Below are 19,556 nucleotides of genomic sequence, written 5' to 3' on the forward strand. Positions count from 1 at the left end.
AGATTGCTGGGCTCCATCCCCACAGACTCAGAAGTTCCAAGTGGAATCCAGGAATCTGGATTTTTTTTAAAAAAGCATTCCAGATGATTTCTGATATAGGTGGCTCAGACACCATACTTTGAGAATCACTAATTCATTTCATGGCAAACCACATTTAAATAAGAAAACAACACTGCCTATGACTGATTCTTATGAGCCATACAATTAATGTAATTTGAACAAAAGCTTAAAGGCAGGCTGTTGCCTTGCACAATTCTAGGGAACCCCATTCACACAAAAAATAAACTTATGCTCTAAGGGTTCCATTCACATTGCACTCTCCTCTCTGTGAGTGCTGTTCTGAGACTGGTATGAGAGATGGTTTTGTTAAAGAAAGTGCAAACCCTCCATCTAAGTGAGATACCTAGTTGTTGCAAACTTTATGTAGAGAATGGTAATGATGGTTCTCACTCATTAGGGAAATTATGAGTCTTTTTCCAGTTCCAGTTATGTATGCTTTCATCCTTTCCCAGATACTGTTTAGAGATAGAAAGTATTTTATTCCCACTCCATCTATACCATCTTACCCAGAACACGAACACAATATTTCTCTCCAAAGCCACCTTGAACACCTGTTGCCATCTCCCCCTGTGATGTTGAACCACCCCTTTATTGGAGGCAAGAAACATGCCTTAGTGTTGTCTTTATCCTAAGCCACTCATCAAACTTCTTTCAGTTAGGGAGTGTGTCCACTAATTGGTAACCTAGCTTCTTTAATGGGTCAGACTCTTCATTTTTGAATATTTTAAAACCACCAAACAAAACACAACATGTAAAAATAAAATAAAATAAAATAAAACACAACATGTCACGAATAAGCTTATATAGATTTACCATAATTACAATGTGCCCAGTCTAAAGAAGCTGTTTCCTGTCAGGGGTTAGGTCAGGAAAGGAACCATGTTCACTTTTGCTATCAAAAGCTCCATTCTAAAGAGCAGCTTTGTAATTAATCTCTTTTTAGGTCACACAAGGAGACTTTGTATAAGCAGGTTTTTAGAAGATATGAGTGGGCTTGAAATATACCAGTTACTGTACCAAATATGCTACCTATATTAACTCATTTAATCCTCATTAAAAACTTAAGATGGGAAGTAGTATTAGCCTTCCCACTTTATGGATGAGGAAGCTAAGGAACTTTGTGAAAATCACATAGAAGAATTGTCAGAACCAAGACTTGTGCCTAGGTTTAGTGATTCTAGAATCACATTTAAACACAAAAATATACTACCTAGAACAAAGCTGCAGATTATGTTATGAAACTTTGCAGGTAGCACAAGGTCTTACCTATACCTAAGGTATCTTTCCCCAGTCTTGCCACCTTAAATTCCAATTAGCAGATAGAAAATATTTAAATTGAGACCATAGTTCCAGTAAATCATCCTTAAAGCAAGAATATAGTAGGAGGCTTTCCTCTTCTTTATACACAAGTGCCATTAGAAAACATTCCTAGAATATTTAGGGAGATAAATCTGTTCCAATCCTGAAACACAGAGAACCAGAGGCTTCAAGGGAACTGGATTTAGGACTGGTAAATTCTTATGGGGGAATAAAAGGGAAGTTCTGGAAGATTAAATCACTGATTAAATTTCACTGTGCATCTCTAGGCAGCTGTGATTAGCAGATATGCTTTAATAAGTAGAATTAAAGAGAAAGGGTAGATAAAATAAAGTCAGGAGATATTCTGCCCAGGACAGATTTATCCAACTTTATCATTATCTTTCATTTTTCATAGTCTTCCTGTTTGACATTCAGAAATGGAATTGCTGTGCACATCTTTGAGCTTTCCAATGAATGAGTGAAACTCTTTCTCCAGATCTGACAGTTAAATGCGTATTGGTCACTCAAGACCCTACCCTCTGGCTCACACTGCTACCTCATCACACTTTGTCCTCTATCCTGCTTATTCTTCAAAACCCACATCATTACCTGAAATATATCCTATTATGTTATATTTTTCTATGTTATATTATTCACTTGCTTATGATCTGTCTCTCTGCCTAAACAGTAATGAGGGGTAATTTTGCCAATCTCATTCACTCCTGCTTTACTAACATCTAAAATAGTTCCTGAAATATAGTAGGTACATAATATTTCTTAGGTGAATGAGTTGATTGTTGTGTAGACTGATACAGAAGGCAGTGAGTGACTTGATATACAACATTATTTAATGTTTACTATTTCCCAGGCCTGTTCCAAGCACTATGCATCCATTCACTCTTTTAATACTCATTATATTTCTGTGATGTAGATACTATTATTTCCTCATTTTATAGATATGAAAAGTGAGGCACCGATTAGGTACCTACCTCAATATCATGCCTAGTAAGTTACAGAGCCACATTAGGGCCCAGATTTTCTGCTTTCATAGTTCCCTTAAACACCACACTAAAAAAAAAAAAAATACTATCAGTTTGGGAAGAGAAGTCTTGCCTACATGAAAAATAAAGAAGTTCATAGTGAATAACAAATTAAGACATAATCAATAAGTTTTCAATGAGCCAAAAGGAAAGAAGGCTCCCAGAGGACTGAGATGGTCAAGGAAGTTCTTACAAATAATCTGAAATTTGGACCAGTTCTTAATGGTTTGGCTGGCAATAGAGGACTCTTATCACTGAAGTCTCAGTGACCATAAAGATGTAAAGGACCAGTGATCACATGATACATTTTTTTTGAAGGTTCTACTTTCCTTGGCTTCAAAACATTTACTTATACTTAAAACGCAGCAGGGAAGAAGGAGAACAAATGTTAAGGGCCTGGAGATATCGGTTACCTGAGATGATTCTGAAGGAAGCAGTATTGCTTTTGGGATACTAGTGGTCCGGGAGTCAGGAATCCCTCCTGAAGAAAGGAACAGTCAAGTGACAGTCACCCTCCTTCCCTTACTCTGTCTTCCATTACTGCAACAAGAATTGGTATAGTTATTACCCGAGTCTTTAGGAAGTTAGACTTTTATTAATAAAAACTCATCTGTACCAGTTGGTGATTTCCCAAGTGAAGTAAAAATCCTAATACATGATTCACCACCGATTGCAGTAATGATTATTGAGACATCAAAAAGATTGGCATTGCTGTCAGTGAGAAATGAGGCTGTTCATTCTTTTTTGGTGAGGATCTGAGAAGGAGTCTTAAGCACTATAGGGTTCTAGCAAGGTGGAGAATGTATTAGAAAACAACATACAAGACATATCTCCCATTTTTTTCTTCCTCATCCAAGATTAAACCACAAGATTCCATTGGTGGTGCTTTCAATTCCTTCTATTCATCAGGGCAGCAGGATTCATGATTCAATGAACTAAGAATTAGAATCCTTTCTCTTGAAAATTGGTTTTCAAAAGTGCCTAGTGGGTATGACTAAGAGGTCTTGTGCACTGGGGTTTCAGTTATGTTTGTGTTTTTTCATATTATGATTTAAAGAAAAAACCCAATATCTAAAATTAGCACTTGCTCTTTTCAACTGGGAACTTTGTAAACATACCAGTAATGGTGTAGGGGTGTGTGTGTGTGTGTGTGTCTGTGTGTCTCTGTGTGTTTTGCAATAAGCGATATTATAATTTCTTGACATTTTTATTGCTGTTTCTGGACATACATAGGGAGGTTTTATTTATTTATTTATTTTTTTATAGGGAGGTTTTAAAGGTTTCTTCAGAGAGAGAAAAAAAAAAGGAAGAAAAAAATGGCTGGTTTCCAAATCACCATATGTTTCCAATTGCAAATTCAAAAGCAGAGGATAGGACTTAAGCTATACAGACTTTTGTCTGACTTGTAGAGCTGGGGAGGTAGGTCCTCTTTTTAAGTTTACTTATTAGAATTTCAGTTACCCAATAACAAATGACTGGGAGGAAGATAAAGCATTCAGCAAATATTCATTGAGTACCATCTATGTGTCAGACACTATGTGGGAAAGGTACAAAGAAGCTTAGATAGGACATAGTTGGGGATGCAAGATATAAGAGAAAGCAAAAATCCAAAACAGGATTGTAAATGTATTCAGCAGAAGTTCTCCAGGTGATTGATCAAAGAGTATGAAGCTGACCTGATAAAAGAAGGTTTCATAGAAGAGGTAAATTTGAGGTGAGTCTTGAAGATGGATGGTGAGATATTCTAGGTGAAAGGAACTATAGAGCCAAAGACACAATGATGGGAGCTGTGCAAAGCACATTCAAGCATGGTGACTGGGTCTGTGTAGATATAACTGAGTTTATATAGGGTGAGGAGACAATGGAAAAAAAGATTAGAAAAGTAAGTGAAAATCAGATTACTGAAAACCTGAATGACAGGCCTGATACACTGTTGTCATCATTGCTGTTTAATATTATTTAATCCAAATAATTCCATGAATTGAATATTATTAGCTTCGTTTTATGTGAGGTGAGGAAACTGAAACCCACAGGAGTTAAGTGATTGTCCAAAGTCAACTAGCGAATATTTGGTGAAGCCAGACTTGAACTGAGTTCTGTTTGATTCCAAAGCATCCTGACCTCTTTAGCTACAGGGGTTGAATAAACTTTAATGAAAGCTGCTGTCAACCAGGAGGTGAGGCCTTCTATGAGGGACAGTGATGTTTTATGATAGGACTAGGAAATCAAAGACTTAGACCTAAGGTGACCTGCCACAGGACATGGGAGATATAGCAGGACCCCTCCAGCTATCATGCTCTGGATAAAGTCTCAAGAGGGACTTCATCATTGAAGGTAGACTGTCTAGCTCAGAGTTGGATAATCTTCTTTCCATATGAACATGCCTGGAAAACATGTATTAAAGAGTACATGTAAGGTGGGGAGTTAGAGTAGTTAAGGGTATTTGGAGCCATAGCAGCCCAACATTTTCCATCTGAGTAACTGTACTACTCTTTGGAGCAAGTAAGGATTTCTAAGACTCAGATCATTAAGTCAAATCCAGTTAATAAGTGCCCCAAGGCACTGTGAGTCACCAAAGTGACAGAAGCTAGGGTCTCAGAAGCGACTCTGTTTGCAAGTAACATGTACATAACTGTAAAAATGGCTTTTTGTTTCATGTTCCTGAAAAAATGAGGAAATGAAATGATTTCAAGAATAGCAAGACCCAGGTGCTCCAATAATATGTGCAGGTAGTCTTTCTTCATCTCTCAGCTCTGTTATCATCAATATTGGTTTCATTCTCAGGCCATTTCTCTGAGTGGTGGTAAACATGAGTAATAGTAGCTCCAGGCTTACATCTTTCAGTTCACATACTCAATGGAGTGAGTGTAGTATGACTTACAGAGTGCTCCTTTCTCCATAGATGCAGCAAAATTCCTAGCACTAGGTCTTTATGATCTAGCTTGGGTCACATGTACATTCCTACACCAGTTACAATGGCCAGAAAATGTCATGTGCTGATTGGCTAGTTCCAGGTCACAAGCCTCCCCATACAGCTAGGAGATAGGCCCAGCTGCACCCAAACCACCTGGTAGGAGAGTGAGAAATGGATGGTTCGTTCTAGAGGGAAAATTGGGTTGCTGTTACTCAAAAAAGAACAATGGTTGCCAGGCAGCCATCATTACACTGTTGAAGACACCACTGATAGGAGGAATGAAGGGAGGGCAAAGGGAATAAAAGAAAAGGAGCCACCTACCCCTACAAGGAAGTGCAGTGGCTTCTAGGTTTCCCACTTTCTATGAGATGCCTGTGCCTCTCATCTCCCACAACTTCCCCACTACACCTTTGCTCCAGACTTGCCAAACCAGCTGGGCTCCGTCATGCAACGAGGCCTTTGTATGGGCTGCTCCTCTGTCTGGAACGTAGACCCACCCTATCCCAACATCCATCTGGTAAATGTGTACTTTTACATGCTTGAGCATACCTCCTAGCTGAACGTCATTCTTTTCTGTCTGTCCCATAGCAATTTAGCCTTTTTTTTTTTTTTTTACAGTGACCATTACTTTTTATGGGTTTACCTTGGGAATGGTGAAATGTAGTAGGTCACCTTGATAGTTCCTAATAATATGTTGAATAAATTGTTTACTGATTGCCATCTGTGAGGGAGCAAGTGCAGCATAGTCCTTTCCTTGTATACGATATGTTAGAGACCCTACATACAGGATATGCATACATGTATAAATTAATATAAGTTCTTTGCAATGTCATGTAACAAGATCTGTGACTTCATTTTCTGCTGAGGTCAGAAGGCAAACTGTCTTGCTCAAGGAATATAAGTATCTTTTAAAAAGATAACAAAACAGAAAATCTTCTAAACCCTTTCAAAAAGATTAATTTAAATTCTTCCTTTACCTCTGTGGCTCAGAGCTAAATAAGACTTTGAGATCCCTTCTGGCTGTGTGTGAGGTGGCCTGGTCCTCCCCACAAAGGCTTCCTAATCAATATCATGATTTGGGAGACTGTTAGGACTTTGATTCAAAAGATGACAAAATATCCAGGGTTCTAAGCCAGTCAGCATGCTGGTTTGGTGACAGTCACCATCTAACTTTAGGTAACCCAGTTTATTCTATATGAGGAGTTCCAAGGTAGTCTTCTTGAGATTAATATTCTTGCCATCATTTTTCAGAATGTGGCATATTTAGGACAGGAATAGTCAGACACTTTATAATGGTGCTTCCCAAGAGGCCACTGACAAACTCACAAGCCTTAGCTTTTCACCAGACAGAACTCTTGCCTTTTGTAAGCTGCAAGAACTGTGACAGCAAGCTTGCCAAGCTTCCAGAATGCAGCAAGTCCTGCCCAACCAGCCTGTCAGAGAGTGAGGTGATTTATAAGCCAGAGTCTAAGGGTACCAAAAATAATAAAAGATGGAAAAGCCCTGAAGGGGACAGCTAAGAATAGTTTTCTTTCTTTATCATTCTGCAATGCTCTGGGGCAATCTTGGTAAATAGGCCGCTTGCATCAGTTCTTGGGGAAGCCCATTGCATAGTCACGGCAGACATTAATAATCAATTGGGGCATTCTTTCTCTCAAGACTGAGCTGGGTGTCATCACCCTTCTCATCACAGCCAAACATGTAGAATGGAATGAAACTCATTCTTCTCTTAGGATACTCTTCCTAGGCTTCCCACTGAGTTCTAGTACCATCTTTTCCTATTCAAGCCGAATCTCACTGATTCTCTCTTCCCTAAATTCTATTTGACACTCTTCATCATCCACTCCATATAGCATTTATTTGTCCTCTATTTGTCCTTTCCAGTAAGATTGTAAGGATCTCAATGGGCTCCTCTGTATCCGTAACTTCTACGATGCCAATCAAAGTAAATATTCACAAATAACTTACTGATTGGTTAATGAGTTTTGTACAACTGGTTTAGCGGCTGAGTATGGGGAAGGGAACTAACAATTATTTAGCAATAGCTGTGCACCAGGCACTGTGCCAAGTGCTGCACTTACATTATCTACTTTAATCCTCACTGCAGAACTTTGAAGGAAGAGTACTCCTCATTTTACAGGTTAAGAAACTGAAGTTCAGAGAAGCTATAAAACTTATTAGTAATAAATATGCCCAAAAGAATTAGCAGATTCAGGGAATGACAGTACTTAGAGAAGTTCCACAAAAGAAATTGAGATATACAAGGCATGTTTTCTGAATTTATGTATTTGATATATGATCTACACATGTATATGTATCACATTTTCTTTTTCTATTTCCATCTATGTCCATCAATGGACGCTTAGGTTGTTTTCATTTGTGGGGAACACATTTTAAAATTATTATTCATTGTTCTTACTGCCCAAAAGAGTTTCACTGTTAATGATTAAAGTTGTGCATTTTCATATGTTTACATTTAAAAAAAAGATAGTTCTCAGTCTCAATGGACTCAAGATTTACTGGATGGGACCAAAACATAAAACAGGTAATTGTATTATATAAGAGAGGTGAAGGATACAAGGATATCAAGGGACCTTGAAGAAAGGAAACCTAATCCAGTCTGGGAAGTCTGGAAGTTTTCTTGGAGGAATTGAACCTCATTTGTCCTGCCATTACTATTTCACCAATACTTAGCCTAATGCCTGGTGCCTGATACGAATTGGCCAGCATTTGTGGAATAAATGAATAAATGCATGAAAGACTGAGCTCTCAACATTACAGTTGCTGAGGAATTAGCTAGAGAGAGAGGAAAAGTTTGGAAGGTGGGCTAACAGAGGGAAAGTGGAACATAGGGTCATTTCCAAGCAGAGGACACTGCAAAAGTAATGGCACACAGGAGGGAAACCAGATTGGGTAAAATATAACTAGTTTGACATTGCTGGAGCATAAAATATGCAGATGAGGATGAACCAAGATGGAGCTACAGAAATAAACGTGAGCCATATTCAGGGGGAAATATTGGAAATAGTTAACAACTGGCAGAGTAGGGCACCAAGCTGTCAGATTAGAGGCTGATCCAGAAGGCGCCCTGAGTTGACAAGCTTCACCCTTGTAGATGCTTGATTCTGGAAGAAAGCCTGAGACGTTTGAAGGTGGAGCTGAGTTGTATGGAATGGGATCTTGAGCTCAAGAGGAGGAGTTGGACAGGAACCTAGACAGTTTACCTAGGGTAACTAGAGAGTTGGTATATATGTCAAAAGGGAGATGTGGTCTGGAGCTTGTGGAAATTCTTTTCTAATTGCTTCTCTTTCCTCAGTGAAACATGAAGCCAGATTATCAGTTGAGATGTGAGGTTGGGGGAAAGGGGCTGGAAGTTTGTGGAGGGATGAGAGGGCATGGAATAGTCATGTGTAAAACAGGGAGAGTGAATCAAGTAGGGCATGCAGGGTTGCTGGGCAGCTCTAAGAACCCATTTGAGGTTAATATCCATGAGACTAAATTGAAACTGATTACTATGGTTTTGTGTTATTCTATGGCAGTGCTGAGCTCCATGAATGCTTGTATGAAAAAAATATAGTGTTGAATTTAAACAAAGTTGTGTTTTTCTCAAGTAAGTATGAATAAAACGTTAAGGTCTAACATAAAATTATCTATAGTGTTTCAGTGCTCTGTATTATAAAAGAGTACTGAGTAGAGAATTTCTCATTCTATCTCTTGAATCAATTTCACATGTACACCCCTGAACATCTTGCTCTTGCCCTTCACAAATAAAGTTTTTGAAAATGTTGTCTGCACCAACCACCTTAATATTCCCATTTCCCATTGGGTTTCCACCGTACTAGATGTTCTCTGGATATTCTTGCCAATCTTATGAATTCTTTTCCACTTGTTCATCTCCACATCTTTTCCTATCCTCCTCATTACCCCTGGGCCACCACCCTCTACCCCTATGGTTTGGCTTACAGAGGACTTCCAAACCTGTATCTCCAGTTCTCATCTCTTTCCTGAGCTCCAACCAGCCTCTCCTAATCCTCACTAGGTCTCACACTTTATGGTTGGGATCACAAGAGAAAAATCTAAAAACTATGGGCCCTTTATCTTAGAGTGTCAGAGTCTCCCACAGGCTCACGGGATAGGGGTGTACCTTTCCATTTAAAGCTAATATACAGGGCAGTCCAGGTGGCTCAGCGGTTTAGCGCCGCCTTCAGCCCAGGGCCTGATCCTGAAGACCTGGCATCGAGTCCCATGTTGGGCTCCCTGCACGGAGCCTCCTTCTCCCTCTGTCTGTATCTGTGTCTCTGTCTGTGTGTGTGTGTGTGTGTCTTATGAATAAATAAATAAAATCTTTAAAAATAAATAAATAAAGCTAATATACATCATGACTTCTAGAAGCAAAGCAAGCTGAACTGTTTTCTTGGGAAATTATGAGTAGCTGGGGGCCTACCAAAGTTTATGTGGTTTGAAAATTCCTGGGGCAAAACTGCTTTCCTGTTGCCTTTAGAAACTATAGTCCCGAATCGGAAAGGAGGTACACAACAGGAACTCCTTCACTATTTGGTTTGCTTCCCATTTATATTTAGCTAATTGTTTTGTGCTAACAAGAGAGCATGTTTCTCTACAATCTTTTTCCCTCCAAGGCTTGCTGCAGCCATGGGATGCTTGGAAGATGGAAGCCCAATTGGTTCACTTTCAGTTTACATACAAATAGAGCCAGGTGCCACCTGCCATGCCAATGCATGAGCCTTCTCACCTGTTTCCCTACCATCTCTGCTCCATCATGCCTAGAATGGATGGAATTCATTTGGTATGTTCTTAGCCATCGTCCAAGGCTAACAATATTGAATACTTCAAAGCGGTGGTCAGTGGTCATGGATTTAAAGTAGGGTTGGTGGTCATGTACAGTGTTCCCACCTCCCAACCCCCAATATGCATAAGTCACAACCTGCTGGCAAACCTCTTCCTCCTTTGGGTACCCCCTCAGCAGGCTCTTGGGCCCGCATTTCTTCCATTCCTCTCAATTTGCTACTTCTCTCCTGTTTGCTTTAGTTATTCCAAGAATTTGCTCACTTGCTGCTGTGTCTTCTGATGTTTCTGACCCTGTGTATTAATACTTCTCCTATTTCTTTACTATCATTTGTAGCAGGAGGTGAAAAAGGGGAGGAGAAAAATTGGTAGCATCAGTCACTAATTTTTATCCAGAACTTTAAATTATTTTTGTATTTATGTTTTTGCCACTGAATTCTTTCAGGGCAAAACGAGGTGATTAACTTCTGTCCCAGCTATCTTGCATAAGGCCTGGCATTTTCAGTAATTCTTACTGAAAAAATAAAAAATGGAATGAATTTCTCTAAGATGCCTTTTGCCAACCTAATACCTAGAACAGGATATAAACTGAATATAAAAGTTAAGGCAAATAATGATTACAAGCAGATAATGATGTTAAGAATTAGGTCAAAATATGCTTTTGGATTTTCAGAAAAGTCAAAATGCTTTTTCTCTAAATTGTGTTTTCAGAGATTTGATCCTTGTCTTTGACTCATATGTATTCCAGTTTCCAAGAAAAGTCTTCCCATTGCCTTAGTGTGGGGGCATGTTTACATGCAACAAACATTGGCCCCTCACTGCCCTTCTATCACTACCAACAACCCTTCTATAGTTGCATCTTCTCTGAGTTGTTCTCAAAGGCGGGGGGGGGGGGCACAGGGAGAAGGAGGGTGGTACCTGCCAGCCTGAACTCCTGGCTCAGGCAGTTGAGTAGGAGAAGAGGTGGGTGGTTCAGTAATTTATTTTTGCATGCCTGATTTAAACCATCCCTTTCTCACCAAATGGGAGCTTTCAGTTATTAGGGAAGACGTGAGTCCCCTTTTGTCTCTCTGCCTTTCAAGCTGCAAAGATGCCTTTCACTAGATCAAAAGATTAAGGCTCCTTCCAGAATTCCAAACCAGCTGGTTCTGAGAATTTTAAATGTGCCTGAAAAAAGCATCTGTTCTTTCCATGCTACTTCTATCTTCCCTTTATACTAAACACCTATTCATTTATGTCTCCTAAGGCTAATAAGTGGAGAATCTACAGTTTATAAATCCAAAAGCAGAACCCTCTACCACACATATATTATTTTCTTAATTTTGCTGGTTCCATAAGACTCTAAAATAAGGCTTTCAATCCCTGCTTTTGACAGGTCGCCAGCCTGACATACTCAATGTTGACTGCAGCTATCTTTCTCAGGGTAGAACATGGCATTCGCACAAAAACTTGGCTTATATATTTTGAGAAACTTAAAGCCTTGAGAAGCTTTCTTGAATTGGTGTTTTGAAACTTCCTAATGCCCCAATTAAAGAGACTTGCAGTTTCCTCTGAGTTTCACAGCGCAGCCTGGTGTAATCTGGATTGGGACAGTTCCAGGAGAGGAGGTCAAAAAAAGTGCAGATTCATACATAATGTATGTAGCATTTTAATAAGCATCCTTTCATACTACAGCTTCTCTTCATGGCTTCCCATAAAACTTCACAAGCCACAGGCACTATGACTATTATTTTATAAAAGAGTAACAGAAGGAAATGTTCAACCTCTTGATATCTAAGTTGCTCCAGGAATTAAAATGTCTTTACACAGATGCCTCACAACAAAAATTTGTACTCTATGGCAGTAATTCCCACCAAAATCAGATAAACTCAAGCTATATCAATTTATATCAAGCTTGAAATCTTCAACATTTCTTTGTAATGTGAAGACAGATTAATGTCCAATGGTAAAGAAGGTTTGAGCAACAACCTACTAACCTTAGACATAGAAAAAGCAAAAAGATATAATTTAAGCAAAATAAATTAGGAAAAGTATTTTTAAGTTTAATTTATTCTAATTTTATTTCATAGGAATAGGGCATATCAGTTTTGAATTGGACCTTAAAGAATACAAGAATCTCTGCTTAGTGACATGCATACATCAGGGATTGTTTACCCAAGGACCATTCCCATCCATTCTTTCTCATTTAGGAACTCTTGGGAATACTTCTCTGAGCACTAAGAGTTGCCACATTAAGCCCTGAAAGGAAATGGCATAACTCTTAGGGCTAGATATAATACTGGGTGAGATTTTTATTTGTTCCCCTTTGGGTAGTGAGTAAATGCATTTCTCACTGAAAATAGTCCATTCCATTCGTGTCCAAATCTGAATCTTAAGAAATATTTCCTAGATAAGAAGCTGAGTTGTAGTCATGAACCATTCAGTTGCAAGTCACAGCTCCCCAACTCAAATTATCTTGATTTTTAAGAATGGATTAATTGAAAAGCCCCCCAGAGTTGTTTGGGCATAGCTGAGTCCAGTGGTTCCAAGGCCCAATGGAAGGTGATGGAGCTGATGTGTCTTTCATGGACATCTTTTGCACCAGTTACTTGGCTGTGAGAATGGAGAATTCTGGTCTATCAGTTCTAAGTCAAACATACATCCCTAGGGACTGAAGGGGTGGAGTAAGAGAAAGCAGACCCCCTTGAACCACATGGGCTGAACAAAATTACTATGCAAGGTAAGGGAAGGATAATTACCCAAAAGAAGGAATGCAGAATGATACTGGATAGACAAAGACATTTTACTCACTCCATTTATTGTGCACAAGACACCTTAGGATATACCCTCTTCTCTCACATAATCTCAATTATTTTGTATACAAAAGGAAAGAAAAGACATACTTTCCCTGCCATAGGAAACAGTTAACGGCTACATCTAGCTGTAAATTGAGATTCTCTGAATGGCAAACATTCTTCTAGGGCAGGGCCAGATGTGGCTTTTCATGGACTTATAACTCATCACTAAGTGATATATTAAAGCATTCCCCCCCCCACACACACACAAAAAAAAAATAGTGTGCAATATGGAGGGAAAATAGAATATTCACAGTGCAAATTCCTAGCTGGAAAAGGAGAGAAATTAAGACAATATGCAAGAGTTACTAGTCCACAGTGTATCCCACACAGACAGAATTAGTGAGGAATCCCTGTATGCAGTGACATAAGAGGGTGAGATCTTGGACAGGCATCCTAGTTGGTACCAGCTTCTTCTCCAGGGGGCTCTTTCTTATTCTTTGTCCACTGTGGCCACATCTGAGAATAGTGTTATATGATGTATCTTTGGAAAACTGCACAATCAAGATCTTTGATTTCTTTTCATAGTTGTTTTATTTTTTGCTTAGATATAGAAGCTTATATTTTCCAAAATGCATTTCATGAAATTGAATTCATTGCTTTAACTTGTTAAGATCTTTCTCTGCTTGGATACTTTCCCTACACATTTTAGCTTTCCTCCAGTTTTGTGCCCAGGCTGCAAGACTATAGTTTTAATAATTATGAGTATAAACAAGTTTTCAAAAACTTACAGGTATATACTATACAAACTTTAAAAAAGAGAGGGATGAGGACGCCTGGGTGGCTCAGCGGTTGAGCATCTGCCTTTGACTCAGGGCGTGATCCCGGAGTCCTGGGATCAAGTCCTGCATTGGGCTCCCTGCATGGAGCCTGCTTCTCCCTCTGCCTATGTCTCTGTTTCTCTCTCTGTGTCTCTCATAAATAAATAAAATCTTTTAAAAAATAAAATAAAAAGGAGAGGGATGATCTCAGAAAAGGTAGGCCACTGAGATTGCTACTAATTCCTGGAAAATTCTAAAACAAACTATTAAATAGATGTTGTGATAGCATGAAGCAAAGAAAATGCTGATTGCTTGAAAACAGCATAAGTATACTAAAAAATAATAAAATAAACCACATTAATGTAATTTCTTCCCTTCACAGTGCTGCTAGATAAGGAGAGAGAAAGAGTACTGTAGACATATGCTATGTGAACTTCAGCGGGGAATTTAACAAATTCAGTCTCTGCAAATATGACAGACTGAAATACACCAGAAAAGGCACCCCAACCAAGAGTATATGGTGTAGCTGAAAGAGCATGAACCAGGGTTTTTGTTAAAATGGTGCTGTGAAGTCCATTCCATGCTCAAACACTGCAAAGAAGGATAAAAGATGGGATGGAAGGTAAAAAGATGTGGCCTTGTTCAAAAACAAGATAACTTCTCTTTCCACCAAAGAAAGTACAGAAATATTTAATGCTAAATGTGGTTCAAAGGCCAGAACTCCAAAAATAGGCAGAGTTAACAGAAAGTTTTGAGTCCTACAAGGAGAAGGGACCCCAAAACAGTCTGTCCATACATTTGAGGGGGCCATATTTGATCATTATTTGAAAGGACTAGATTTATAGGTTCTCTTAAAAGAAAAAAAGGAAGTTTGGACAATTATAACCCTATAACAATAACCTACTAGAAGTAAATATAAGCTCTCCTTTTTAGATGGGGTTTACTCATCCCATCTACAACAATTTTATGTAACTTACCGGACATCTTAGAGCCTTTTGAGTTTGATATCTCCACCAAGTACAAACGAACAAATTTATTAGCCTGGAACTCAAAGCACAGATCCAGAAATAAACTGATCAGGGCCCCAAATCTATGTCATACCTATTTGACTTGGCATAGACTTGGGCAAGGTGCTTCTTTAGGAAAGACTGTCCGTGTCAACCACCACTTCTTTTTATGTTGAAACCTCAAGTATAAATGGGGCCGACTAATAGAGACCTGTCTCTTAGGTGCCTGTTTCAATGTCAATTGCTTTTTTACATTGTGGCTTTTCTGGCTAATTGTTGACCATCAGAGTATACAATGTTTTCCAAGTTTCAGTGGCATCTGAACCTTGACATATATGAGGAAAAAATGAATAAATTTCAGAATATCCATTCTTCTTTCATCATCACACACCCCAGTGAATTGACACGGAAGGCCTGAGTATCCCATCTACCCTCCAAAGTTCAGCAGTAAACAAAACTGTGTGGCAAGCTGAGAATACTGTAACAGCATGACATACTTTGCAAATTCTTAGTACACACACATAGTCCACAGAAGACCCCAGGAAATTATTTAAATGAATATCAACCAATGTTGTGTCCATTTAATAAAAACCTGGTTTGATTGCTTATATATATATATATATATATATGTTTCCCATCAGGGTGCAATTTTCAATTTGCTGCAGTGGAATGAAGCCATCTACTGAATGCCAGGGTGTGGGAAAGACCAAACAATTCTGCTGTTTTACAGTAGGAACTCGCCAGGGAAAACTGACAGCCTGCAAAACACGCCCAACCTCTGCTTCCCTGAGCCAGAAAATATGACCTCTGGTCTCTCTCTGTGAACCTCAGTGCTGGAGAGTTAAGGGAAAAAAGAGATTCATGAGCATGAGGAAAAATAAGTGATCTGAATGTGGATAATATAATACTCCTTTCCCTTTCTCCTTTCTTCTACTTTCAACTCCCTTTTCTCTCCCTCAGCAAAATATTTGAAAATACAAGGCTTCCATGCAGGCTGATTGAGTAAACACTTTTAGGAGAAAAGTTTCCTCTCCATTTCTTATGGTATCTCCTTGCTTACAATTTATTGGTCCTTGCATGAACACCTGACCCAAGCTAGCCAATGGCTTTTCCCTGGCTTTTGGACTTGAGGTGGAAGACTAGTCTGGCAATCCTCCTCAGAGGTAAAAACTGTAAAATATAAAACCTGCAAGTACCAATTCCACCCTGTCTCATATTTTCAGCAAAACAAATTTGCAGTGATGCAGAATAAGGTCCCTGTGAGGAAAGAAATCCAAGTAAGAGATGGAGAAGGGGAGAAAGAAGGCAGGAGAGTTGGAGAGAAGGAGGGAGAGTTCTGACATTATCTACATCTCTGGGGTCTAGCTATTTCCTTTTCCGGTAGCATCCCTGACCTTCCCATAATTAGGTTGTTGAACAATTTCTTTGATTTAATGAACAAAATTAATTCCCTTTAAGAAAATTAGTTCAAGAGTTAGTGTTATCATTGTAGCCAAATGGGTCAACTAATACAGCATAAAAAGCTTCCAGAAGGCAAATGTCTTTTATCTATGATTAGATTATTCTAAGATGCAATATTCAGACCCATCAAGATGGGCTGATTTCCCAGCACCACACCTAGATACAGTGCTCGTCTCAACTGTGGAAAGGTCACATCCTACAAATGTTCCAAGTAGAACACCTCCCTTGGAGGAGATAATATCAAGTTACCATCTAGGTGCCACAATTCATCTTCATTTCTCTTAAATGGTCACATGTCTCCCAACCTAAAATCCATCTTGGCCTTACTCAAAGCTGAAGAGTTAGGCTGCTGAATTAACTAGAATTTCAGACCCCAGATGCTGGCCTGAGAGAACAAAGAGGCTTGTTTAGAATATTGCAGTGGTTTAGAGTCAGGAGCTATGAGAAAGGGGCACCTCCAGGAAAACAGCATCAGAATCTCTGGAATAGGGGGTGCAATGGAGGTGGGTAATGAGTATCCATTTACACTTACTCAGCCTTCCCAAAGCTTACACTGCTCCCTTCTCAAAATGAAGACCTAATTCTGTCTACAGCTTACAATTTACTACTATGAGTTGGTTGATTCCTAAAGATAGAAATCATAGCTATATAAGGTGTCTTCAATAAGAAAATGCATGTCATAGCCACTTAGGGAGTACAAGGTGCTTGCTAAGGCCAGCTAAACAGTACTTCTCCATTTAGGTGGCACAATCAACTATAAGATATTCTTGAAATAAATTATTACTACTAATAAAGTACTAAAATGTAGACAGTGTTATTTTATAAAATATAGCAGACTCGTGGAAATCCTTTGCATCACTCTTCTGTGCTTTCTTGAGAGGAAGAAAAATATCAAGGTATCACATTTAATTAATACACAAGAAATCAGCTATAAGCTTAGGTAAGTCTAAGATATAACTCTATAAGAAGTCTTATATATGAATACCATTAGTCACATCTTTGAGGGGGAAAAAAGCTGAGAAACACCAAACAAAGGGTATATAAAAGAAGTACAGGTCATGGAATAATTATGCACAAAGATGAATACCACATTAATAACTGTGAAAATCCAAAATTAATCTAAATATCCAACAATAGAGAATTGCTTAAATATACTACATTATGTAGATGCATGTTTATTAATGTGATTAAAATCCATGTCCTCAAACACTAGTGAAAATGCTTCTGATATACTTTCAGTAAAAAAGACATTTTTTATAGTCTTAATTTTGGAATCAAAGAGAGAAAAAAAATTAGAAATATGTCAAAATGTTAACAATGTCAGGATGGTGGGATGGTGTGAGATTTTGTTTTGATCTTTTAACTTTTCTGTATATTGAACCCTGAGGTCAAAATGAACAAGGAGCATGTTACTGTTTCCCCCACTCTTCCTCCACACCAAGTTGAATGTACTTGAGCAACTAGAATGTTAAAGATAAACTGGAAGTATGGGCTAGCTGTAGAATCCCAACTTGAAATTATCTAAGATTTTAACCTTTAATGTTTTACTCTTTTTCTCATTTATAGCAGAATCACTTAAGAAGTACTTTCTTAGAACAAATTAAAAATTATTTTGCCTTCTGACATTTACCCGATTGATACCAATTTCTTTCTCTGCTTCTTGGTTCTACTCTTTGTTTCTACTTTAAAAATTCAAATAGTCACTTGAAGCTTTTTCTAAAAAAATATTCTCGATTAAAATGCAGATCTCTTAAAATGAAAATGGCCTTCCACAGTTCTAAGACTTAAGTAATACTGAGATGGTATTCGGTGTTCCTTTCTTTAATTTTTTGTTCCTTTCACCCTCCTCCATGCTCACCAGCTCTGTTCCCAGAACCTACCAAAGATAAACTCATTCATCCTAAGAGGTAGGTCTCTGTGAAGGGATTGACTACCTCCCTTCATGCCACCTTTCTTCATTCTATATCCTCGCTGTGCTCAAGTTTCTAAATATACTCCAAATTTTTGTACTTCTGTTATGAGATACCATATGATGACTTAGAGTTTTGAACTTGCAATCAAAACGACAACAGGTTGGGGAGGTAGCAGCTGGAAAGGACTATGGCCAACAGTGAACGCACCTTCATTGTCATCAAGCCTGATGGAGTCCAGCGCAACCTCGTGGGAGAGATCATCAAGTGTTTTGAGCAAAAGGGATTCCGCCTCATTGCTATGAAATTAATCCAGGCTTCTGAAGACCTTCTCAAGGAGCACTATATTGACCTGAAGCACCGTCCATTCTTTGCCGGCCTGGAGAAGTACATGCAGTCAGGGCCTGTGGTTGCCATGGTGTGGGAGGGACCGAATGTGGTGAAGACAGGCTGAGTGATGCTCGGAAAGACCAACCCTGTGGACTCCAAACCTGGGACCATCCATGGGGACTTTAGCATCCAAGTTGGCAGGAACATTATCCATGGCAGCGATTCTGTGGAGAGTGCGGAGAAGGAGATTGGCTTGTGGTTCCAGCCTGAAGAGCTGGTGGATTACAAGAACTGGGTTTATGAGTGACCAGTGATGAGGGAGCAGACCTCAGTGCTTTGCCCGTTCCATTCCCTCTCCCTCCCATGAGCAAGGGGCCAGGCTCTTTCAAATCCAGTTATTTTTGAGAACTTCCTTACAACCTGGAGGGGCCCTCATAGAGCTGGGCATGCTTCCTGTACAGTATTATGAGTCACCATCAGATTAAAATGTTTCATCCCATTGTAAAACAAACAAACAAACAAACAAAAACAAAAAACAATGACAACAGAAGAGGTGCATTTGATTCCTGGCTCCATTAACAACAGATTAGATGACCCTGGGAATATTTCTTAACCTCCTGGTATTTCACCGTCAAACACGGTGACTGCATTTCCTATCTCACAGGGTTGTGGGGAGGATGAAATAGTGTATTTTAGTACAGCACCTGGTAGATGCTCAGTATATGTTCACTGAATCTAAATCTCATTTCTGAAAGGCAGTTTGTAAGAAGCAATACACAGATTAGAGAACATTTGTAAGCTAGATATTTGGGGGTTCAAATCTCTATTCTAGCACTTACTAATTGTGTTAACTTGGACAAGTTTCCTATACTCTCCAGTCACTGGAGACAATGTCATCTACTGTACAAGCTCATAATTAGGCGTGAATGTGTAAGTGCCCATTGCACAGAATGTGTTTAATCATAGTAACTTTTACTATTATTATTATTATTGTTATTATTATTATTATTATTTGGTGAGGGATAAGATGAAAAAGCTATAATAGAAGACTAAGTGGAAAAAAGGGGGAGGGGCTCTACGAATAAAATAAATAAAAATTTATAAAAGTTTTCTAGTTTCCTTTACTCCTAAAATCCA

At 38.8% G+C, this 19,556-nt stretch overlaps 1 pseudogene; it reads left to right on the top strand.

Moving 5' to 3' along the window:
• The first annotated feature begins 18,270 nt into the window (after positions 1 to 18,270).
• On the top strand, positions 18,271 to 18,726 carry LOC129506784 (nucleoside diphosphate kinase A-like; annotated as a pseudogene).
• Positions 18,727 to 19,556: the final 830 nt, after the last annotated feature.

Source organism: Nyctereutes procyonoides, unplaced genomic scaffold (assembly GCF_905146905.1).
Source record: "Nyctereutes procyonoides isolate TBG_1078 unplaced genomic scaffold, NYPRO_anot_genome, whole genome shotgun sequence".
Classification (NCBI taxonomy): Eukaryota; Metazoa; Chordata; class Mammalia; order Carnivora; family Canidae; genus Nyctereutes; species Nyctereutes procyonoides.